The sequence below is a fragment of the Rhinatrema bivittatum genome, chromosome 4 (genome assembly GCF_901001135.1).
Source record: "Rhinatrema bivittatum chromosome 4, aRhiBiv1.1, whole genome shotgun sequence".
NCBI classification, from domain to species: Eukaryota; Metazoa; Chordata; class Amphibia; order Gymnophiona; family Rhinatrematidae; genus Rhinatrema; species Rhinatrema bivittatum.
The window spans coordinates 389,267,472-389,287,830 of record NC_042618.1 but is presented as its reverse complement, the minus strand read 5'-3'; positions in this window follow the sequence as shown (position 1 = coordinate 389,287,830).

Genomic DNA, 20,359 nt, shown 5'->3' with positions numbered 1-20,359 from the left:
TGACTTTTCAATCTTTTTACCCATCACTGCCCTCCATATCTTTCCTGAGCATGTCCCAAAATATCATCCACCAGTTCTGATGGTAGGCCATGTTAGGCTTTGTCCTTTTCAACTTTGATTCATATAAGACCATTATTTAATTCAACACCCAGGACCCATCCCATGCTGATTAGTAAGTTTTGCAATAAGACCAGGGGTCACGATTTGAAGCTCCAGGGAGGAAGATTCAGAACCAATGTCAGGAAGTATTTCTTCACGGAGAGGGTGGTGGATGCCTGGAATGCCCTTCCGGAGGAAGTGGTGAAGACCAGAACTGTGAAGGACTTCAAAGGGGCGTGGGATAAACACTGTGGATCCATAAAGTCAAGAGGCCGCCAATGAAGAGTGGGTGACTCGCCAGAATGATGGCTACTGCCTGGAGACAATACCCTTAGTCAATAAACATACACATGGTTACTGTGACTCCAACATCACTCTAAGATTCAACAGCATGAGGAAATGTGGAAAAAAGGATTTGCACTCACAATGACGGGAGTAGCTGGCTTGTTACGGCGGTTACTACCCCAAACCAAATATCCAGATTACTACCTCCACCTTCCTCTATTCCTGATGCCTTTCAACTAGCTTGATCACTCCATTCTTATACTTCACTTTCAATGCATATCCAGCATAGTTCTCTGCTTCAACAGCAGGGGAAAAGAAAAACTGTTACTTCACACATCCAGCAGAGCTCTCTGCTTAAACGGCAGGGGAGAAGAAAAAAGGGTTCGCACTCACAAAGCGGGGAGTAGCTGGCTTGTTACGGCGGTTACTACCCCAAACCAAATGTACCTGATACTTCACTCTCGACGCATATCCAGCATGGCTCTCTACTTCAACGGCATCGGAGAAAGACTGATACATCACGAATTTCCAGCATAGCTCTCTGCTTCAACGGCAGGGGAAAAGAAAAACTGATACTTCACGCATATCCAGCATAACTTCAACGGCAGGGGAGAAGAAAAAAGGATTCACACTCACAAAGCGGGGAGTAGCTGGCTTGTCACGGCGGTTACTACCCCAAACCAAATGTGCCTGATACTTCACTTTCGATGCATATCCAGCATAGCTCTCTGCTTCAACAGCAGGGGAGAAGATAAACAACCAATAAGGGCTGTATAACATAATCTGGGTAAAAACAAATAAGCATGGGTGTAGCTTGCTTATTGCGGCGGTTACTACTCCTACTACCTCTAACTAATCAAGCTAGATATTTCACTTGGATGCAGCTCCTCCACCGCTCTCTACATTAATGGCGGGGGTGGAAGGGAATTAGAACCAAGAGCTAAGAGAAACAGATAAGTATGGGAGAAGAAATGAGGGAAGCTTGCTGGGCAGACTGGATGGGCCATTTGGTCTTCTTCTGCCGTCATTTCTATGTTTCTATGTTTCTATGTAATAATACCACACAGCCACCAAAATTAGTGAGAATGTTGTTAACAAATTCTGCCTCCCTGTGCTCAGCAACATATGGGCTTTAACCATGGTCCCTTTATGCAGATTACCCAAGCCATCTTGGACGCCTGTACAGTCATAGCATTGCAGTTTAAGATTGTAACTCATAGTTCATCTTTTTTCAAACTGTCAATGCTTACTTATGAAGAGCTTATAGCTACATGTCCTGGAGACAAGCTGAGCTGGCCCTGGTTTTACTCCATTTCATGCAAGAATATAGAATCTTGATAGGCTTAAAAGAAAAGAGAGTAGGACTACAATGCCATGTATGCAATGAGTTAAAAGTATGACTGGCTTGGCCTGTTACGTTTGACCTTGAGCTATAGGTCACCTTGTGCTTTTTAGAAGGACCTCTGGTTCACTGGGGGACTGAATCCGGGGTGCTATGAGTTCCCAGCGTCTATCTTTCTCTCTCCCAAGGAAATTACACAGCTGCTGGGGTGCTGAGATTCCTCTGGTGGGGAAGAGGTCTACTCCTCCAGGGCCCCGGGTACAGAAATGGGACAGCACTCTCAGACATATGGGTCAGTGGGCACTCACAATGGCTGGCCTATATGGAAGAATGAAGCACTCTTGAAATAAAAGATGAAAACCAAAGTTGGTGTTCAAATGAACTTTATTTTAAATAAGATGATCCAAGATACTATGACAAAATCATGAATAACAAAATAAAAATCATAACAAGAATTGCAGTGATTTCTTTATCCATGGTGTATCTTCTAGCCATTCTTCTTCCTCCAACTGATGCAGTCTCCACAGTCTCCACTATCCCATCCCCAGAGACAGTGAGATGGTTGTCCTCATTAACTATCATAAAACTGGGAGTAACCATTAAAAACCCCTAGTTGGTTCAAAAATATTTGTTTAAAAAAATCTCCTTTCATAATCACAGATCCCCCTTTGCTGTTAACTGGGTGCAAAGAGTGAAGAATCCCAAGACTCAGTCTGTCCAAAGATGTGGGTTCCTTCCATCAGTAACTGGTCCACCAGATAACAATAACCACTTCCCAATAATCTTTTCAAAATTCCTCTCCTCTCTCTTCCCATACTCCTCAATACTCCAAAACTCCTGGGTCACTCTACTGGTGTGTAGGGGTGGGGGGAGGGGGCAGAAAAACTCTGATCAGTCCTGTAGGGTAGATTCTACAGGACTGATTCTACGCATATACTCAGGGGAAAAATGTATAACCCTGAGACACATTCCACAAAAAGGTGGATTAAAGGCAAGGGGAGGACCCTAAAAATGGAAAAAAAATCCTGAAATATTGGAAAAATAAGAATAAAATAATGACAGGGGCAACACTTAAAACAAATTAAACCTCTTTAAAAATCTTCTCAGCTTGTGCATTCTTTATGTGATTTGTACTCTCAACATTTTAGATATTGCAAAACTCTTAACCTAATAACAAGAAAGACATTTCAGATATGTCTTTGCAAAGCTGAACAATTCTATACACACATTATGGATGGGCTAGGTTAAATAATTGCTTTCTTATTACACTGAAAATCAATCATGCTTTCAATGTATTTCTAACATTTTTTTGCCTAAGGTGGTTTCAATTCCTTAGCTAGATTTCCCATTTTATTTCACCAAGATTCTGACTTTTTATAAGGAAAGACAACATTTGGTTCTTTCAGTGTTGCTTACTGTTTTCGTTGCTGGACTCCCAGATCTCTTTTCTTCCCAAGCACATGCAGTTAAATACAATAACAATTGAAAGTGGGTATTCACATCAGGAAATTGTTAAGCACATGCCATTAGGTAACAAGTTATTTCATTACCAGCATAATATGTTAAGCTCCCTATTTGCAAAAGTTCCTCACAAAGGAATCGCTTTTCAGAAACTTTTCTATGTAAACATGATTTCTAAAATTTGTTCCCATCTCCGTGAAAACCAGAAGCTTAAGATATTGTTCTTGCTCTGACTAGCAAAGGTGAATTAAATTGCAAAGGGGAGAACCCCTGTTTACTCTCTGAAGTAAACACATGCCAGGGAAGAGCAGTAAAGCAAATGGTGATGTGTGAATTACTTGGCAGTACCTTTGTTGGTCTAGACAGTAGGGATGTGAATCGTTTTTGAACGATTAAAATTATCGTCAGATAATTTTAAAATCATCCTAAACCGTTAGAGTGCACGATACAATACAAATACCCCCGATTTATCATCAGGGACATTTGTATTGTATCGTTAAATAGGGCATGGGAATTATTTGGGGGAGGGCGGGAAAACCGGCACACCAAAACAACCCCTAAACCCACCACGACCCTTTAAAACCAATTCCTTATCCTCCCCCACCCTCCAGAACCCCCCCAAAATGTTAAGTTACCAGGTGGTCCAGTGGGGGGGGGGGGGGTCCCAGCACGATCTCCCGCTCTCGGGCCATCGACGCCATTTTGGCTGCCACTAATTAAAATGGCGCCGATGGCCCGATAAAAAAAACAACCCACCCGACCCTTTAAATCGACCCCCCTTAGCCTCCCCCACCCTCCCGACCCATCGCTAATTTTTTTTTAGGGAGGCCCGTGCCGCTAAAAAACAACAACCCACCCAACCCTTTAAATCGACCCCCCCCCCCCCGACCCCCCCAAAACCTTTTAAAGTTACCTGGTGGTCCAGGGGGGCCTCGGGGAGAGATCCAGGGGGGCCTCGGGGAGAGGAGAGATCCAGGGGGGCCTCAGGGAAAGATTTCCCATTCCCAGGCATCAGCTGTTCTAAAAAAAAAATGGCACCAATGCCCCTTTGCCCTTACCATGTGACAGGGTATCCGTGCCATTGGCCGGCCCCTGTCACATGGTAGGAGCACGGGATGGCCAGCGCCATTCCGTGGATCTCTCCTCTCCCCGAGGCCCCCCTGGATCTCTCCCCGAGGCCCCCCTGGACCACCAGGTAACTTTAAAAGGTTTGGGGGGGGTCGGGACGGGGGGTCGATTTAAAGGGTCGGGTGGTTTTTTTTTTTTAGTGGCGCAGGCCTCTCTAAAAAAAAAATTAGCGATGTGAATTGGAATCGGAAACGATTCCAATTCACATATCTTAACGATCAGATCAGATCAGATTTGTCCCCCCCCCCCAGCCGAATCTGATCGTTAAAACATCTCTACTAGACAGAGAGGGGACATTGCAAATTCTTTCCTTTGAAGCATAAAGAAAGAAGTCCTTCTCACTTATGCAAATGTTAAATTACCCTCTGACTCCACTACAAGGGAGGATGCCATGGCTGGAAGCCAGTGGTTATATCTCCTGAACTGCAGTGACACCAAGTGGACCTGGCTACAATTGCTAGGATTAAATGGATATTTCCACAGAAGGAAAATTTTGAGTTGAATGGACCTATGGCAGTTCTTGGAATCAGAACTTTGGGTGTAATCCCAGACCAGAGCCACTGAGGAGCAGGGGATTGATTGCTAATGAACTTTTTAAATTAGGTATAAAAGAAAGGTATCAGGCAGGCTGAATCCCCTCTCTATTTCCCTAGGACCCAGCATCAATCTTCTTCTCTCCCCCACTTCCCTGTCCAGGCAGCAGTCTCTCTTCCTCAAGTCCTTACTACCACAGCTCTCTGGCATAGGATCTTCTTTCCCCCTCAGGGTCAGCACTATCTCCAGCTGTTTCAGCAGCAACTACAGAAGCTTTTCAGGGGTTGAGATGCTTTTCAGGGGATGAGAGGGGACAGTGTGCAGGCTCAGCTTTGTCTCTGCAGCAATCGTCTCCCACATTCTGCTGGGATAGGCAATTGGCTGCTGCAGTGTGCATCTCTCAATTTCTGCTGGAAGCAGTCCTGAGTGGAGATTACTGAGCTATTTGTGTAAGTCTGGCTTTCCCAATAAGCACACTAGGGGGTAGATTTTATAATTTTGAGCGAGCGCGTACTTTTGTTCGCGCACCAGGCGTGAACAAAAGTACACTGGATTTTATAAGATACGCGACCGTCACCCGTATGACATAGTGAGGGCAAAGGTAGCGCTGGCGCCATTTTGAATATTGGCAATACGGCCCGCGTGCAGGAGGTCGCTCCCAGATCCCCGCTGGACTTTTGGCAAGTCTTGTGGGGGTCAGGAGGCCCCCCCAAGCTGGCCAAAAGTCCCTGGGGGTCCAGCGGGGGTCCGGGAGCAATCTCCTGCATGCGTGACGTCGGGAGCCAGGAACCAAAATGGCGCCGGCACTACCTTTGCCCTGTTACATGATAAGGGCTAAGGGCCACTGGCACCATTTCTCTTAACGCAGCCGTGGCCAGAGAGTGGGAAATCGCGCCGGGACCCCCCACTGGACCCCAGGTAATTTAAAACATTTTTGGGGGGGGGTTCAGGAGGGTGGGGGATTTGTTTTAAAGGTTTGGGGTGGGTTTTAGGGTTGTTTTGGTGTGCCGGTTTTCCCGCCCTCCCCCGATTTACGATTTTTAATGATTTAAAAAAAACAAAACAAAACACGACGATCAGATTTCCCTCCCCCCCAGCCAAAATCGATCGTTAAGACGATCGATCACACGATTCACACCCCTAGTAATTAATAAAAACTCTGTAAAAGAATAACCTGAGTCAGACTGCTGTCATTTATTTATTTATTTATTTATTTATTTATTTATTTATTGGTTTTTATATACCGCTGCTCATCAAAGATATTGCGTCGGTGTACAGAGAACAAGAACATACGCCAGGGCGTTAGATATTAAACAAAATAGAACACATGAAGGTAACAAAATAACATGCAAAATAAGGAAGATAACATGTGTAAACTAATGTCAAATTTAAGTAACATTTGGAGGGTGTGGATAAAGAGTGGCAAGGTAACTTTTAAGTAACATTTGGAAAGAATGAAAAGGAATGGCTAGGTAGAATATAATTAAGGTATATCAAAAATTAATATATTTCCAGCAGGCTTTTGTTTGTTAATTTGCTTGTAATTAATAAAAACTCTGTAAAAGAATAGCCTGAGTCCAGACTGCTCTGTCATCCTGCAAGCCAATAATTGCTCATGTTGTGTTATAAAAACTATGGGCTGGATTTTCCATTCTCACAGAGAATGGTGAATCCCAGTGTTAACGGGGGCGGGGGGGGGGGGGCAAAGGGGGGGCGGGCCTGCGAAAGCCACCAGCGATCACACCACAGGGGGGTTATTGCTGCCGGCTTTCGCACCCAATAGCGCCACCGTGAAAGGTGGTGTTATTGGGTCCGCTACTGGTGGCGATAACGGTGCTTACCTTATCGCCGCCAGCAAGACAGTGCCGCGTCTGCCTCCTCGCCGCCCCGACTCCTACCCTGCCCGCCCCGACTCCGCCCCCAGCAAGCTATCACACGTGAAAAGTCCCTTTTCACGTGTGATAGGCTTAGAAAATGACCCCCTTTAGGATCCTAGTTGATCATGTCCCTTCTCATATAATAATGGTGTCCATTAACATTTTTGGCCACACCATGCTATTGTCACCTGCAATATCCAGGAAAGTACAACATTGCAAAAAAAAAAAAAAAAGAAAATACTGTTTAGTAGTGCTATGGCACAAAGCTGTATGTTGCTAAGAATGCTAATAAGTGCTTTAACCTATTTAAAACAGTTTTCTGTTTATCATGCAGTAGATACGTTTTACTAGCTTGGAAGACCTTCATTTATACTTTTTGTACCATCTTGTATAGGTAGCTTTTCTGCCATTGAGCCCAAAGCATGCAGGATGTCTTGAATTTAAAGTACATTAGGACCTACAATCTTAAAACATATGGGGTTTGATGAAAAATGAGATACAGACTTAAAATGAAGTCTGGAAAGCATGAGTCGCCAAACATGAATGGAAAATATGTTTGATGGTAGCAGTGGATTTGGTTTGTTTAATGCAAGAATGTCTATATATTCATACATTAAACAGACCAAATCCACTGTCAAAAATATTTTGGGCATAATGGATACACTATACAGGTGGATTCAAATAGGCTACATCTATAAAATCAGATCAAAGAACTATTATTTTATGTTTACTGCAAGTGAAGTGAAATACCACATTCTCTGCAGAGGACTCTAATCTCTAGAGTTTGTACAGGTTTTGACTAGCATTCTGGCTCGGTGCACAGGGACACTGCAGCAGCACTTTATTGATGACTTGCATTTACACAGTGACAGTTTGGCAGTTTGTACCATCTGTTTAACTAGGATCAGAAGTCACTATTTTAAAACATCTCTCATCAAAACAATATTTCTGGCTATTAGATATAAAATATACACCTTTATAACTTTCATTTACTGTATCTTATTCAGTTTTTTTGTTTTTTTTAATTTTAAATCATGGAATTAGCACAAACTGTGTCCTGTCAAGATGTACTACAGGATGCAAAATGAACTTAGGAAGGATAATTGTATAACAGCCCATGTAGTGCTGAGGTTCACTTTGAAAATTAGTGGGTCTACGCCAAACTCTGAGTGGCATACACACACACCCACACACACACACATTTACACATGCTTGGTAGCAGATATAAATGTGTACATTTATGTGCATACATTTTTAAAATAAAAGTGTGCATGTAAATGGTTTCCCAGCCCCAACTCCACCACCAGAAAGACTCTTTCAAGAATGTGCAAGCCTATGCTTTAAATCTCTTCCATGTATACTTTTACATAAACAACCCATGGGAAAATTTTACATAGTAACAAAGAGGTTGATATTCAAAAGCCATTTGGATGGATAAATGAAAAGTTATCCATCTAAATGGCAAAATAGTGATATCCATTGCCGTATGTGGATACATGGCGTGCCACTGTGCTGTCCTAAAGTTGGCCGGATATACTTATCTGGCTAACTTTAAGATAGCTGCGGGACTATATCAAAAGCTTTGCTGAAATCCAAATAGATCACAACGAGTGCTCTTCCTCGATGCAATTCTCTAGTCACCTAATCAAAAAAAATCTATTATATTTGTCTGACAGGACCTTCCCCTAGTGAATCCATGATGTCTCAGGTCCAGAAACCCACAAAATTGTAGATAGTTCTCTATCTCTTTCCTTTAGCAGAGTCTCCATTAATTTTCCCACCACTGAGGGGAGGTTAACTGACCTATAGTTTCCAGCCTCCTCTCTTTGCTACCACTCTTGTGAAGTAGGACCACTTCCGCTCTTCTCTAGTCCCATGGCACCACATCTGTTTCCAGGGATCTATTGAATTGGTCTTTCAGCAGACCTGCCAGCACATCTCTGAGCTCCCTAAGTAGCCTGGTATGTATCTCATCTGGTCCCGTGGCCTTGTCCACTTTCAGTTTACCTAGCTCTTTTCCCCTTACATTCTCTTCTATAAACGGAGTTTCATCTACCCCATCCCCATCTACGGTCTTGTCAACCAGCAATGATCCTTTTCTAGGGACTTCTTTAGTGAACACTGAATTGAAGTATTTGCTTAAAATTTCTGCCATTTCTTCGTCCCTTTCCACACATTGCCCTCGTCACATTTCAATTTCACTAAACCACTTCAAGCCTCCCTTCTTTCTCTGATATATCTGAAAAAGGTTTTGCTATCTCACTTTACCTGTCTGGCAATCATTTCTTCTGCTTGACTCTTTGCTTTCCTGATTTTTTTCTTCATCTCCCTCAGTTTCACCAGGTATTCCTCCCTGTATTCCTCTTTTTGGGATCCTTTATACTTATTGAATGCTGTTCTTTTTGCCTTTTTTTCAGCCACTTCCTTTGAGAACCAGATCAGTTTCTTTTTCCTCTTACTTTTGTTTACTTTTCTTTTTTTAACTCTATTTATTAATTATAAATATAACATCAAAGTAAATACTTGGTTTCAGAAACATTTCAATGAAAGATCTTACAAAATGTGTGTGTGTGTATATATATATAAAATTCAATTGAAAAGCATTTTAGACCACATCAGTGGGAGTTCTTAAGAGAAAAAGGAAACAATTCAAAAACAAATTCTGCAAATTATACATATCCATCCTTCAAATAAACAATCAGGATACAGTAGGCTGATTTTCCCTATTCTGCCAAAAGCCTTCCAATTGCACAGGATCACAAAACATATACATATTCTCTTGAAACTTAATTAAACACCTACAGGAAATTTCAAAAGAAATGTAGCCCCAAGGGCAAGTACGCTCTGTTTTTTCAAACAAAACACTTTATATCTAGATTGAGTCACCCTTAATAAATCTTGGAACATTGCAATTTTTTGACGTAGGAAACAAGTATCTTTAAGACAAAAAAAAAGTATTAGTGTCAGCTGCTTATCAGTTTCATAATTAAATGAGGCTGATAAGGTAGCTCTATCGTTTATCACATATTGAGATTGTTCCAAAATTTCTGAAATTCTCAAACTTTGGTTCAAAGGCTCAATCCTTCCTAAATTGCTTTCAGGAAGAATTTTACCACAGCCAGAGAATAGGTAATAAACATTAGAAAAAGTATGTAAATGCTCTGTGAGAAGCTTAAGAAATTCAAAATTGAATTTTTGTAACACCTCTAAGGGTGGAATTAACGACCATCTTAGAAATTTTAAAAATCTCAAATTGAACCTTTTAAAATATTTTCCAAGAGTCTCTACTCTCTGAGATAACGTCTTATTTACATTAAACAAGGAAACATGAGATTTATGCAAAACAGCACATCTTTCAGTAAACGCTACTATTTTGCCCAAATTTTCCTTTAACAATTCAGAGTATTCAGCCATTTGGGTACATAAATTGATGCTGCACTTACATTCCAAGGAATGTAAGTGCAGCATCAATGCATGAGGATAAAGACTGTTCCAACTGAATAATTGCTGACCACACCATATCCAAAGTTACTGCAGCAGGAGAAACTTTATTGACAACAGATGAAGATGGTAAAAGATTGTGTAACAATACCTTGTCTTACCCTGGAACTTCCCCTTCAGGAGCAGAGACAAGTGTAGAAACTCTTATCATACCTGAATCTACTCCATGTCCAGGAGATGAGATATCTGACAGCTGCAGTAAAGAAGGACCATCAGGACTCAGTAAATTTGATGGAGTAAATGGAGCGGAGGGTAAACCACCAAGCTATCGAGGTCCTGAAACTATCTTCCACTGAAACTGAAAAGCCTCCAGAGTGGGCTGAACCACAGGATAAGCCACAGAAGGCTCAGAAGGGAAAGCTCGGACATGGCTCCTTCTTTTTTTACCCATTCTGGAGAAGAAACAACATGAAGGGCCTACATGGAGTAAATTTTCTGGAAGAGGTGTGCCGCGCCGCAGGACAGACAGATTTAAAGGGGTGGCAGTACCCTCAGAATGACATTGGTTGGCTCAGTGTCTCTGCTTTGGGAAAATCGCTGCTGGTAGGACTTCCAGCTCCCCTACTTTTCTAACATAAATGTGTTGCCTTTGCAATAGCTTCTTTGTAATAATTGCTTTTGTTCCACATCACCCATTATCTCCCAGTCTTCTGGTTCTTCTACCAGGAATATCCCCATTTTGACAAAGTCCATCTTTTTTTAAATTCATAACTCGGGTCTTTGTGTGATTTCTTTGTATCTTATTTGTGATATTGAACCATACCATCTGATGATCACTGGGGCTCAGGTGGACACCTTCCCAGACATTATATTGTTTCCATTTGTGAACCTTAGATTGAGTATCACACCCATCCTTGTGGTTCTATTACCATTTGTTTGAGCAGAGCCCCTTGAAGGGCATCAATTATCTCTCTACTTCCAGTAGATTATGCTGAAAGAATACTCTAATCAAATTCCAGTAGATTAAAATCTCCAGTGAGCAATGTCTCCTTTCTTCCCCACTTTTTGGATATCTTTGACCAGATCTTTGTCCAGTTCTTCTGTCTGTAGACCACATCCATGTAAATGGAAGCACCATCCTCTTTTTTTAGGACAGCTCATAATGATTCTTCCCTACCCCACATCCCTTGCATTTCAGTTGCTTAGATATTATTATTGACAAAAAGAGCTACTCTTCCCCCTTTTTTGTCTCTTGGTCCCTCCTTGGTCCCTCCTTAATACATTATAGCCCTGGATGGCTGTATCCCAATCATGAGACTCAGTGAAACAGGTCTCTGTAACAGCAACTATGTCCAACTCTGCTTCCATTATTAAGGCTGCAGGTCAGGGATTTTATTGCCCAGACTACAAGCATTTGTGGTCATAGCTTTCCAACTTTTCTCCCTTAGGGCTGGATTTACTAATACTGCCAGGCTCTTTAAATCCCACGATAACGGGGGGGGGGGGGGGGCAGTCCTGCGATAGCCGGCAGTGATCGCATCTCCGCGGTGTGATCGCTGCCGGCGTCGCACCAAATAACTACACCATAAAAGATGTAGTTATTTGGCGCGAAACTGGCAACGAAAATGCAGCGTACCTTTCGTTGTCGGCGGAGTCTTCGTGGTGTCAGCCCCCAGTGCTGCCCCAACTCCTCCTCTTTAGGAGCTGATGCCACCCCGACTCCGCCCCGATCTTGGTATCGCACGCGATAAGGGACTTTTTGCGTGCGAAGCATCCCTTATCTCGTGCGATTTGCTTGGAAAATGACCCCCTTAGGGCTAGATTTAGTAATACCGCCGGGCTCTTTGAATCCCATGCTAACAGGGGGCAGGGTGTGAAATGGGGGGTGGTCCTGTGATAGCCAGCAGCGATCATTGCCAGTGTCACGCCAAATAACTACACCATAAAAGGTGTAGTTATTCAGCGCGAAACTGGCAGCGAAAATGCAGCATACCTTTCACTGTCAGCGGTCTGCGGCATCAGCCCCGGTGCTGCCCCAACTCCTCCTCTTCTAGGGCTGACACTGCCCTGACTCCGCCCCGATCTTGGTATCGCATGAGTTCCGCTCAGAAAATGACCCCCTTAGTTTGCTGCTCTTTTTAGATACCTTTTCTGCTATTTAAAGCTGATAGATTTTGTTCGTTTCTCTTTGCAATTCCTATATTACGGAGGTGACAAGACAATTTCATTGGCCACCTCCTGCCACCCCCGCCCTCTAGATTAAATCCCTGATAATGTATACTCTGAATTTCTCACATGTACATGTGTTTGAAAATAAGATCATATGTATTTAATTACTGTATTCCAATACCACACTGCATCTTCTTCTGTGTGAATCATTATGTACTCTATATGCATGTAGCATACTCTGAGGTCAATATTCAGAAGATATTTACTGCTATGTTTTGGACTTAGCCAGATAAAATCTAGTTTTTAAATTTCCTGCCAACCTTATTGGCTCTGATTTAACTGTTTAGCCAGATAAAAGATAGCCAGATAAGTTGGAGGCACTCTGGGGGCAATCTGGAGCAAAATATTTAACTGGAAACTTAGGGGTAGATTTTTAAAGGTGCTTCCCCGTGCGCACATGTTTTAAAATCCGGGGGCCATCTGCAAATGCACGCCAGATTATATAATCTGCTCATGCAAGTGCGGGCGGTGCACGCAAAGGGGGAAGACATCTGCAATTTTTGTGCAATGATGCATTCCGGCCTTCCCCAGTCCACTCCAATTCAGGAGTTACGGGAGTTACACGCGGGGCCAGGCCCCTTTGAAAATGTGCGCGTTGTGCACAAGGTCCAGCCACATGTGTAACCCCCTTTTTTACATGTGTGGCCGATTAAAAATTTACCTGTTATTGGGCTAACTTTAATATTCAGAGATAGCTGAATATCTTATCTGGCGACATCTGGTTGTACCGAAGAGTGGTCCTAAAGTTAGCTGGATAAATTTATCTGACTGACTAGAACTTTGTTCTATTATATTCCAGGAACAACTAATTGTCAGTGCTCTGCTAAACAACCGTAAAAATGTATCTGGCTAACTTGAGCCAGATAAATTTTCCACTTGCCACACTGCTAAATATTGAACAGTCTATGTTTATATCTTTGTACATTTTATATTCTAAGAGGTTGATATTAATTGAACTGATGAGAAGATGGGCAGGGAAGTTACACAGGTAAATTTATGTGGATATTCAGCAGCACTTATCCAAATAAGTCTGCTGCTGAACATTCCAAAATAAAGATATCTCTGCAGGTGTAAATTTGTGTATGTAGATTTATGTGCATACTTTCAAAAACTGAAAATATATACATGAATGGTTTCCATGCTCAAACTCTGTCTGCTGGAATACCTTTATGTAGCGTGTTTAAAAATACATATGAAGGTAGGCCTTGGAGGAGAATCAAGATGACGGCTTAAGCCCGATGTGAATTCAGTTGCTCTCTTGAATTTTCTTTGGTTACCTGTTTCCTAATACGATGCCATCCAAGAGAAAGGGAATAGTGAGGGTTTATCCTTCTGCTACCTTGCTCCCCACAGATTAGTGTTTCATCATCTAATTCACATTCTCCAACTTCACGGCTTCAAGCCCCGCTTGATGAAACAGAGGCAGGAAGTCTTACTTAGCCCACTAGATATTCAATCTCCACTGCCTGCTCCCTTCCAGGGAAATGTTGAGTTGGCATGGGCACCTGGCGATAATCTCATCATTCTGTTTCATATGGAGGGAGCCCTTGGCATTTCTCCTGGTGTTGAGATGAGCCCCTCTTTACCTCCACAAGATTTTTCAAGCAGGGAGGCTAGCAACAATGTTGACAATTCCCCCCATGAAATTGTATCCAAAGAGATGTTACCAACAGCTTCAGCTTTAGTGGAGAGTGAGTCTTTTGCTCCTCAGGCTCACATTGAGGAAATACTTTATCGAGATTTTGCAAATTCCTGCTGAGCAAATTCCCTTTATTAATAAAGTTCTTTTTTTCCCTTATAATCTGTGTGCTGGTCAATTGGAACCTTCTCAAGGAATCTGACTATCTGGAAAATTCTAGTGTCAAGATAATTGAAAAGACTACACTGATTGTTTCCTTTATGTATGAACAAGATTAAAGTTTTTTGATGAAAAACTATTTCAAAAATTTGAATGTAAATTTGCCAAGTGATTTAGGGCTAGATCATCATTTTGCTATAATTTTCACAGGAATAGCGCCCGTGATAAAAAGGAGGCGTGGTTACATTTTGAGTTACCGCAACGAGAATTAAATTTATCACACCCATGATATTTTCACTTTGCAGCTTACGAAGTGCCCAGATAAGCATTCCTTGTATTGGGCTGCTCCTGGCTAGAGAGAGAGAGAGAGCGCTTGATGAGCTCTCTACCTAGGTGCTATCAACCTAGGGTGAGAGTACATTGTAGAAATCTCATCTTTGTGTACCTTTCCTCATTCCATATCACATCAAATGTTCACTAATATACACTGTGCTTGTTGTACATATTTATCGCAAATCTTGTACAACTTAATGACAGGAAAAAAGGTGTAGATATTTCTGGCGTAAAAATGTGCGATAACGTGTGTTATGCTATTGCACACAATGTTAAATGTCCCTCATTTTCATAAACCCCACCCTAATGTTCCCCCTTTCACTAAAATTTAAAAATGTGCATATGTATCTTGCAATGCGATAAATAATGTGATAATGCCGTAACGCATTTTGAGGAATGACCTTGTTACTTAGGATTCTAGAAATGGAAAGCCTTCCACAAATCCCTAATTAATTCAAATGTATATCCATGACTTAGGGCCTCATTTTCTAAAGTATCGCAGGCCTGCGATACTTTAGGTAATGAGGGGCGGGGGGTCGTCTGTGGCGACTTCGCGGAGTCAGCCCCGGTGACACCCCGACTCCTCTTCTTCCGGGGCCGACTCTGCTCCCATCCTGGTATCGCACGCGATAAGGGACATTTTGCGTGCAAAATGTCCCTTATTGTGTGCAAGCCACTTGGAAAATGAGGCCCTTAATTTGGGAGTGGATAGTGCTTCCATTAATGCCTTTCTTTTTCTTATTCTTATTGTAATAATCCCCTCCATTTTCTTATCGCCCCCACCCCCATTATTTGTTTGACTAACTATGTTGAGAGGAAGCTTATGAATTTATTTTGATTATTTCATTATTTAATTTCTTGGAGGTCCTATCAGTTTGATTCTGTGTAAAGTTTATATAACATTTGAAAATTTCAGAAAATAAGCATAAAAATAAATACATACTAAATCATTTTTTTAAAAGCCCATTTACACAGATAAAACCAGGTTTTATGCATGTAAATTCTTTTTAAAATTCAGCCTTTAAAGTATAGAAACAATAGGGCCAATTTTCAAAGAGTTTAGACTCCCAACTTTAGGAGTTAGGCTTCTTAATTGGCCCTTTTGAAAATGCACTAGGGCTGAGTCCCTAAATTTAGGGTCCTAGTTTCATTAGGTTTCTAAATTTAGGGAAACCTAATAAGCAATAGAGATGTTCATTCGTTTTTGCCGAATTGGAAAATTGCAACAAAATTGTCCAATTCGGCATGTCTCAGGGAGCCCGAAAAAAATCAGGATTTTCCCGTTTTTTCGCAAAAATTTGTTTTTACGATTAGTGCGTGCTAACGGGGAGTTAGCGCGCACTAACTAAAAATCGATTTTTTGCGAAAAAAAAGACCCGAACCGAAAGAAAATGACATTTTCCATGGCGGCCGAAAAATGAAGAACGACACGAACACAAAAAACGATGCACATCTCTAATAAGCAAGTGGCTATGAGAGAGGTGTTAGGGCATGGAAACAAAGTTAGAAACTTAACACTGACTCTCAGAACTCGGCACCTAATTTAGGGGCCTAAATCTAGGCAAATAAATAGCAGTACTAAATTTAGGAGCCTAACTTTAATGTCCCTTAATTTATGTGAATTTTCAGCTGAAAACTTAGGATTCTAACATAGGTACCTAATTTTTTATAGGGTCATTTTTCAAAATGTGATGGGTCATTATCACATGCGTTAGGGCGTTATCACATATGATAACGCCCTAATGCAAGTGATAATGACCGCATCGCGATGATATAATTTAAATGAGGGAAATGGGAGGGGTTTGGGTGGCATTAAAAACATTTGGGCCCAGTTACACTGTAGGCAATAATGTTTTACACATTATCACTGGCAGTAGTGCCGGAAATAACTACACCTTTTCCAGGGGCGCTTTGGGGGTGATAGTGTGCCCCAAGGCTGCAACAATGGTGGGCGAAAATGCACCACTGCTATGTGGCTGGGTACACGCTATATTTATAGCAAAATGAAAAATCTAGGCCTTAGGATTCTACATTTTGCAATTTAGCTTTCTTTTTAATATCAGCCACAATATGACTGATTTGTTTCATAATTAAGAGGCCAATGTGCTAGCCTGAAATATTTTCCTGAAGTGGGCCAGTGCTAAATTGGAACTGGGCACTGGCAGAGCAGGAGCAAATGATGATCACTACTGCTACTGGAGGACTATCCTTTGATGGGGTAAGCATTAGGGGACATAAGGGGTGGGAGGGTTGACCCCAGATAGGGATTTTCATTGATTTTGGGGAACAAGGAGGCTGGTCAAAAGATGGCATGGCTTTCCTACGTGTCTTAATTTTACATTTGCAGCCTACAAGGGATTTGGGAGTCAGGCTAGGGAGGCCATTAAGAACACCAGGGTCTTTCACTTGGAAGGTGTGCTCAAATGGATTATGATTGCCCTATGCCCTTTAACTTTAAGTGGCTATTTGCATGAACTGGGCCCAGCCTGAAAAACTAAAGTGTAGGTTTTTTTGGTTTTTTTTTAATGAAAACTGGCCCACTGACCGGCTTTCATGAAATTGGTCATTAATGAGCTTATTTGCATGATATTACATTGCAGCAAATCATTGCTTTGTAATTTAGTATACTTTCATGCATACCTGACTATACGCAAAGGTTTTCATGCATAGCTGACTATGGGCAAAAGGTCACTTTTTTACAAATTGTTTTTTACAAAAGGAGTTTTTGTGGAAATATTTTCAGCTTAGTCCATGGGCCTCTAAAGTTTTAAGAAGATTTCATTAACACAAAGGTCTAAGGCATAATAATGCTATAATGCATGTTTCTCATGCAATATAGCTATATTGTGGCAATATTGCACAATATTTGCAATATTGCATGCAAAGCAACTAATGCCGAGGCAATACAATGCAAATAAAGTAACATGGCTGAAAGAAAAAAAAATCAGTCACATCATTTTATCCAATGTCAAGGAGGTGTAGTTACTTTTTCGAGGGGCATCAGATGATAATACACATCCTGATGCCCTCAGGAGACATCTTAAAGAGCACCACTGCCAAAAAAATAACTACACCTCCCAAAAGGCAAACTCCTCTTGGGAATCCTTGCAGACCTCTGCCCAACTCCTGTAACCTTTCAAAGTGGCACCGAGGCAAAAGTTAATAAAAAAAGATGTTAAATCTCATTGCAAGACTCTGCCCCTTCCCTAATCCCTCCACTTTATTGATACTTTCCCCACCTCAACCAAAAATCCCCCTGGGTAGTTTGATGGGCCTCCTCAGTGTCCATCAAACAACCTATCCCTTCCCCTTTCAAAAATATTAGACCCTGCCCTTTACCTCCAAAACAGGCCCTGGTGGTCTTGGGTGACTTCTGGACCCCTCCTATCTAAAAGAAGACTCGATGATGTAGGGGAAACCCAGAGTGCCCCCTAGCTCTTGGCTGATTGATGCCATATTCCAAAATGGTCCAACCAATCTCTGCCCCTAAGACATGATGGGGCAAGGTATGTGTATAAATTTAAATTCTCTCAGCAAAACTACATGACCAAATAATAGATGTAATTATGTGAATCTAGTTTTTCCTGGATAATTTTCTTTCTTTTTTTTTTGTAATTTACAGTTTATTAGCAGTAAGAGCATGTACAAAATACATCAACATCAGAGCAGATCAGAACCAGGCCATCAAAAACACAGTGCTAAACACAGGTTAGTGCTCCAACTACATTTTGACTACCCCTGAGAACCAGTTACCCACTCGTCCCCTCCCCCCAGCAACCCTCAGCCCCCAACCCCTCTCCTCATCCTCCAGGATTAGATCGCTTACAATTAGACACTTTAGCCATAGTGACCTGCAGATCACAGGGCCCTTAGCTTAACCATGTCAGACCTCCAGTGTATAATGTATAAAGGGACTCCAGGTACTTTCAAATCTTGGAATATCATCATCTGTGTAGGCTGTTAACTTATACATAGTGAAAGTCTAGACATCATTATTTCCAAATGCAATTTCTGCAGAACCTCATTTTTCTGCCACCAGGCAAACAGTTCACACCTCGCCCCCCACTATAATATACCCAATAGGGATGTGCAGACAAAAAGTTTTCGTTGATAAATTGATAAGTTGAAGTTGAGGGTCGATTTCGTTCAATATGGACATATGGAGAATTCCATAAGTTGAGGTTCTGTCCATACGTTCACTGGTTCCCTAAATAAAAATTTAAACCCCTCACCCTCCTTAATCCCCCCCCAAGACTTACCAAAACTCCCTGGTGGTCCAGCGGGGAGTTAGGAAGCCATCCCTGCACTCGTCTGCGATTTCCTCATGGCGCCGATAGCCTGTGTCACAGGGGCTGCCGTGCCATTGGTCAGCCCCTGTCACATGGTCACCGGCGCCATCTTGTACTCCTACCACGTGACAGGTAGGTCATGTGGCAGGAGGTCGCTCCGGGACCCCTGTTGGACCCAACCGGAACTTTTGGCCAGCTTGGGGGGGGGCCTCCTGACCCCCCAAGCTGGCCAAAAGTTCCGGTTGGGTCCAGCGGGGGTCCGGGAGCGGAGGCGCGGAGGAGCACGTGACGTCAGCGTCATGTCGGAGTGACGCGGCCAAAAGTGACGTGGCCAAAAGTGACATGGCCAAAAGTTCCAACGTATTCAACATAGCTATGTTGAATACGTTGGAACTCGCGATGTGTTTCTCCTCAAACCTTTTTTTTCTCTGTTAAAAATATAAGTTGCGTTTTACATATGCGTTCAAAACGAATGCACACCCCTAATACCCAATAAGATGCCGAAAGTGCTCATCAATTTCAAGAAGGCCCAGTGAGAGCAAGAGTAATTCCTTGGGATTTTGGTGATTTAATATCAGTAATTTCAGCCACAAAATCTAATACCGTATCCCAATACCCTGAAACTAGAACAGGACCACCAAACATGAAAGAAATGACCACTATCTATCTCCACAGCTTCGCCAATATAAATTGGAAGTCCATGGATACATTCTTGCTAGTTTCTCCAGGGTGAGGTACCACCTGTATAGACATTTATAACCACAGTTGTAACCCTGGGTAATGCAGCTTATGGTAAGGTATAATTAGGTTAAAGAGCTGTTCAGATGTGATGGGTACCATTCAATAGTACAAGAATAGGATCATTGTTGCAATATTAATACATCTCCCTTACTTGAAGAGGCTTCAGAAACACAAAAGGTGGTAGGAAGAAGAAAGGGGAAATGGTAGAAACAAATAGCTAGCACAGTTACTTGCAAGGAGGTAACATTTTTGAAAGAAAAAGAAGCTCAAGCAGACTGCATCTGATGTGAAAAGAAGGCAGGCTCCTCAGATGAAATGTGAGGAAATAATTCTTTACTGAAAGAATGGTAGAGTCTTACTAATACCTACCAGCAGAGGTAGTTAAAACCAAAATTATAAGCAAATTCAAGCATCCTTGCGACAGGGAAATGGTAAAGGCAAGGATGGGAGATGAACAGAGATCGAGGAAGTGCTCAGTTGGCAGGGGAAAAATGGGCAGACTGGATGAGCCAAGAGAGACTTATCTGCCAACACCTACTATGCTATTTTGTTAATGAGTGTTTTCAAACCTGTTACCCAACACAGTACTTAAATAAATATGATGCATCTTCTGTGGCTTTATTTTCAATAGCAAACTAATCAAACGCAAAAAATTGTCTGAAGTTTAAACTGACGGTCGTTTATAAACTTAAGAAGTAATTTTCAAAGAGATAAGGTTACAAGCACAAAATTAGCATATGCACATTATATATATATATATATATATATATTTACTTAATAACTTTTATATACCGAAAACCGT